The sequence below is a fragment of the Pieris brassicae genome, chromosome 12, assembly GCF_905147105.1.
Source record: "Pieris brassicae chromosome 12, ilPieBrab1.1, whole genome shotgun sequence".
NCBI classification, from domain to species: domain Eukaryota; kingdom Metazoa; phylum Arthropoda; class Insecta; order Lepidoptera; family Pieridae; genus Pieris; species Pieris brassicae.
In genome coordinates, this window is record NC_059676.1 from 8,045,747 (window position 1) to 8,051,801 (window position 6,055).

Genomic DNA, 6,055 nt, shown 5'->3' on the forward strand with positions numbered 1-6,055 from the left:
AAGAAGTATAAGTACTGCTTTAAGGATTCGAAAAAGAGGTACCTGAATTCCTAGATTGGTTTTTGCAGACGGAATTTGGAAAAATTTCTGTTCATATAAGAGTGAAAAGTTATAAAACAGTGTTTACTAATTTGTAAGATTTTTAGTTAAAGGATTTATCTACTAAGGAACAGTAAGTGAATCTACTAGTGAACAGAAACGAGACTTAGTGCGAACTTTGGCTCCCGTATCTTAAAATGCAATAAATTTTTGACGTACACTATCTTAGCTGTTTTAAGTTGCAGTAGCTTTTACTTACAATTAAAATATTATTATATAAATAAATTGCTTTATAAGCTTTGGATGCTACTTATGTGGACACGTTAGCCCCGTCTCACTTTCCTCGGACAAGCACAAAGCTGGCGCTGCCGCAGACCAGGCGGAAACTTATAGACGGGTCAAATAAAACTTTCCGTCTTTTATCCAACTTTATTCCCCATTCATCGGTCGTGGAGTTCGTTTAAAGATTTAAGTTGGCGCCTGGTAGATAGTACCAGTCACTCCAGAGTTGGTGTTTTCCACGTTCAAGAAATAAGTACACTGCCACAGGAACCAAACTTTTTGAAACTTTGTTTAAATTTTCTATAGTATTGGCTTTGGTTAACATAGCTCTTACACATTGATAGAAAACAATTTTTTTAACCAGATTAAAGCTATTTGTATTATTATAAACTTTAATTATTTTAAATTTAAAAAATTTCGACGTTTCGCGTGCTTTACAGAGTGCGTGGTCACGGTGACTGAAACTTAATTTTCTATTTACTTATTATTATTACTTAGGTTGATAATATTGTAAATACAATATTTTTGTCAGTTGGAAAATTCTCAATTACTTCTGATAACATATACATTATTTCAAACATTGGAGGATGATTTCATCCAATAACTAATTACAGCAATCAAATTGTGGTAAATCACGAATTTTTTCATTAAAATTCTCCTTAAAAACGCATTATTGCCAAAACTCAATACATACCTTTGGTTTTTTTTTCAAAATCTAATTATAAACATTGAATTGGGTATCCACGATAATGATTGATGACTTAGGGCTCGTCCGTAGTGGACGACTTTGGGACGAAACTGTTAAAATCACTTAAAGTATATACTTTAATTATTACTTATGTTAATTCAATTTGTATATTTCACACAGATACATATATTTCATACATGCGCAATACGAGCACAAAATACACCTCATGTGCCATCAACTTTTTAGGAGTAAGGCCAGCCTCACGATGTTTACCTTCACCGTTCGAGCGAATGTTATAAAAAAAGATATAATTAAAGAGAAATAGATGAGAGAAGCTACTGGGGGCTTTCGATTGAGCCAGTGGGTAGACTGATCCAGGATCCTCCGTATTAAATGAATAATACATAAAAGTCCTTAATAGTAAATATATATATTTAATAATCCAGTGGCGCTATATACAACCCTACATGAGTCACGATTCTTATAAATCAGCCTGACATGTCATATATTTTTGGATTTCTAAACATGTCAAACCGTAGGGGTAACTGGATATATATATATATATATAATGTTTATTTATGATTGCATCTCTCAAATTTGAGGCCAATCGCCAATAGATTGGTCTTTCACTGTGCGCTATTAACACTTACTCCTACGGTATGACATGTTTAGAAATTATAATTGTGTATCCTTCAATACATTGGCCGCGCCCTTATCCAAGCCAGGTGTAAAATCCATCACGCGAGCAACGTTAATTTGGCAACACGTCACACTGTTATTACATTCACGAAAAAGGCCAAAAAGATGAAAATACCAAAAAGACTGATACAGATTGATGCGTCTTGGTACCTTGGGAATAAAATTTGTGAATCAATCCTCATTAGGTAAGACTAGGGTTATGATGGCATAGTGTGAATTAAGAATGCTTGCGGTTTAATGATATTTTATTTGTCAAAAACTTTATGTCTCTTTATACAAAATTAATCATACAAATCACGAGACTACCGGCCAAGCTCCAGTCATGGAGAGGCACCAAAAAAGAAAACGAATAAAACAAATACATGTTAATACAGTTTATTTTTTTATCTGAATATATACTGCCCGCAACTACAAATTATCTGATAATGAGAAATAATATGAGGAGATTACTAAAAATTATAGTTTTAGTGTTATGTAAAAAATGCTTTTCATTTGGTGCTATTCCATTATTGGTGGTGATGGCCGACAGTATCGTGAAGCCTATCTTGTTCGGAAGCATAACGTTATGCAACAGTTATTGTTTCCTTCTACCAAGACGACGTTAATCCAGGATTTTACCCATGCCTTCTGTGTTACCAACCACGTTTAGTTTCACCAAGTTTTCATCGCCTCTGTGAAATGGCCGAAATGAAATACAATTTGCTGTCGGCATATTAATTATCTAGAAAAACCAAGAAAATCAAGAAGTATCACATTTTAGGGGTAACGCTATACCAAAATCTGACTTGGAAACATAATTATCATATTATCAACTTACACCAAATTATGTGTTTGAGCCGAACTCATAAAGTTTCGTGACGCAACTTCAATATCATTGTTTTGTTGCCTTAGTTTTGCGCTTTGACATAGTTTTAATTAAATTCATTAGATGCGAATATAATTCTGTTAGTCAAAAAGTTGTAATGTGTAGACCAATTTATAAGATACTGCGTTTTTAACAATTCCAAGTTTATTTATTCTAGACGCTGTCATTGTAGAAAAATAATTAAAGTTAGCTTATCTAATCAGCTGTTTACAATAGCTACTCCATGGTGACCAAACCATTTAATCATCTTTCTAAAATTTACATCTTTCCTCTTATAAAGTCGTGTCCTTGATTACTAAAGGTTGCATATCTTCCCATCTGTCTTCGGCATGCCTTAGCGTCTGTGGTATACTGAGATGGTAAGGACCTTGGTCTGTCCAGCGAGTAGAGGATCGGCTTCGGGGTCTCCTGCCTGTCACTCTAGCGGCCACCACAATCTTCTCCAAGTAATCGGGACCTCTGAGTGCTATATGTAGAAAAAACCCAGGATCCTTTGCTAACAATGAAGAAAGACGGGACGTCAGTTTTAGTTGTCTGAAAATTGATAAATTCATCCTGTTCGCTGTACAGAGGAACTTGAGCCTACACCACATTGCAAGGGTTTGCTCCTCCTTTCGGATGTTCGTCAAAATTTCAGCGCGGTATAAGTAAATAGGAAACAATAGCATCAACTAATCTTTTTTGTTTTTACCGAAATATTGCGATCTTTCCATGTTCGCTTTTGTTTCATGTTAATTTTGTCATGGCGCCTTTAGTCATTTGTGTTCATCGCCTTTTCACAGAAAATCTAAGGTAGTTCAAATCATCTACTACTTCTAAAACTTTCAATTACATACATTCTAATGCTTTTAAAGGGAAAGGTCATAACGAGTGCCTTTATAACACGAGAGAGTTCTTAAGTTATAGGTTTTCGTCACCATACATATGACATTTTACATACTAATTGTGCAGTTAATTGTATTGTATATTATGGTCTACGACAATGGCTAAGACATAGCTAGCAAATTTGAAGAACTAAAATATAGTGAATAGTGGTTATTGTATATATAAAAACTTTAGGTTCTTACTTTGATTAGGTAACATTAAGATTAAGTTAGGATAAGGTTCTAATAGTATATATGGTATCGATATACTATTATAATATAGTTTTAAACTAAAGTATTAATAATTTTAGTTCATACGGACAAAAAGCTCGCCATTTACTTCCATAAAAATATCAAGTTATAAAAGTATCTGGACTTTTCAAGTTTTATTATTGATAAACCAATTTTACGGCAATATCACTTTGTATAATAATATATCATTAAACAGTAGCCGAGGCGGGGCCAATTACATACAAAAAACGTTGCCCAAACCACAGCCTAATAACTGGTTTCCTAGGTAATAACTTAATATCCATTATGGAGTAACCGCCTAGCATTTAGCTAACAACTCGTTTTTTAGTTTGAATCCCGGTGAGATAAAAATGCAGCGTGCTTTGGTTTGAATTACTGAAGTAAGTCGATGCTAAAAAGAGTGGTGGAGAGTTTATTGGCAGTTCTTCTCATCCGTTCTACGTCCTTGAAAACTGGTAGTAAATGTAAAATTAGAAACATTAAATATGTATTTCTATTTAATGCTAGCGATTAGATCTATATATATATATATATATAAGATGGCCATGATTACACGCAAAATATTGTAAAAATGTCAAAATATGGTTCAGACCTCATGACGTGGAATACAAATATACTTATAAACTCAGTTTAGCAGCTGAATTTGAACACTATCCACTTTATCTTTTTATGCGACCTAATACACGTACTCACTATATAATTTTTATAGCCATTTATTTTTATAATATTTGCTTGATTGTGCATTATCTAATATAATCTAAAGATTTATAGATAAATGATCTCGGATTTTATATTTTCTTTATTGAATCTGGACATAGTGATATACTGAATCTTGTCCAGTGGATGGGACAGAGAGCGTCTATACTGAGTCTCAATGCCGTTCGCTCAACTTGTTCCAACTTTACTGGGCATCTTAACGGCGCTCCCAGAGATGCTCGTTGGAGATCTTCTCGTGCCAGTAGAGACCCAGAATACGAAGGACGCAGCGGTGGCAGCAGATGCGAGATGTTATTAGTGTTCTTTTCATATGAGAAAGTTATGTGGAAAAGTTCATTAGTTAACAGCTGGAGATCATACAAGATCGTTACCGACCTGGCTACTAGGCTGACACAGCTCATTACACATAAATTTAAATCAATTTAACATGCTAAATGCTGAAATAAATTACAATTTAAATATGAGAAACTTTGGATTTACAAGTAAAAGCCATATATCAAGATTATCCATTTCTTTAGTTGTAACATGAAACTTCATGCAACGGGAGTATATTTGGGTGTCTTAATACTCGACACTTTAATGTGAAAACAGTTTTAATCTGTATTTGGAAACAAACGTATAACAAAAGAGGGAAGAATTTGCAAAAAAAGTATGAATTTCAAAAGACTACCTGCAAAAACGATAAGGATCGACACAAATCTTTTTTTAAAGATAACATTGTTTTTTGTTCTGGCGCTGATATTCTGTTATCTGGTTACGACTAAATGGAGTAGTGACTCATAGATTTATTAGACATCTTTATCTAGGCACGGGTAAATGGGGCAAGGGGCGGACACTTATGAAATGAATAATTTAATTGTTTGGTATGAATGTTCTAGCTTTGTTGACGGAAAATAGTGTTAGCTCTACCAGGTATTGTATAAAAACTTTAGTGTTGTATCAGAAGCAAATTTTTCATAAAAATTGTATATTATTTGACATTCAAATAGTTAAACCAGTTTCTTCTATCATCTATAATCAAACAGTAAAAGAAGCTTCAGAACGTAATTGGGTTCCCACTTAATCATGTATAAAGTATACTTCATACGTATAAAAATTTGTGTTGATTCTAAAAATCAATTAGCTAAAATAAGTAATTTCAAGTCTATAAAAAACTTTAACTGTTCACTTTGTGATATTTAAATAATAGTTTGGGTAATAAAACAGAAAAGTTAAAAAATAGTTGCGTGCGTTGAATTCTTTAGTATCGTGAAAAATGGAACATTTCTGGTTAATTTTACTATGTTATATAATTATAACTTAGTCTATAAATGATAGCCGTTTTTCATCTATATAATTTAAAGTTCTACGTTACTTTAATCATTTCATATCATATTTATTTATGAGCCGATATAAAAAATATAGATCAAACAACCGTAAAATAAAAACCCGTACGCATAATAGATTTATAATTTCATAATCAGGCAACCCTATCAATGAATTGTGTTCCATAGCTCACCATCTATACTCTATACCCATAATATCGACTGGATCTTTCAAAGAAATCATCCGAAAAAAGAACGCCATTGCCCATAATGCATGCCATTATACCTGTTTCATTCTAACGCATGTAAATCATTGTGTTGAAGAGAGACAAAATACTTCTTATTC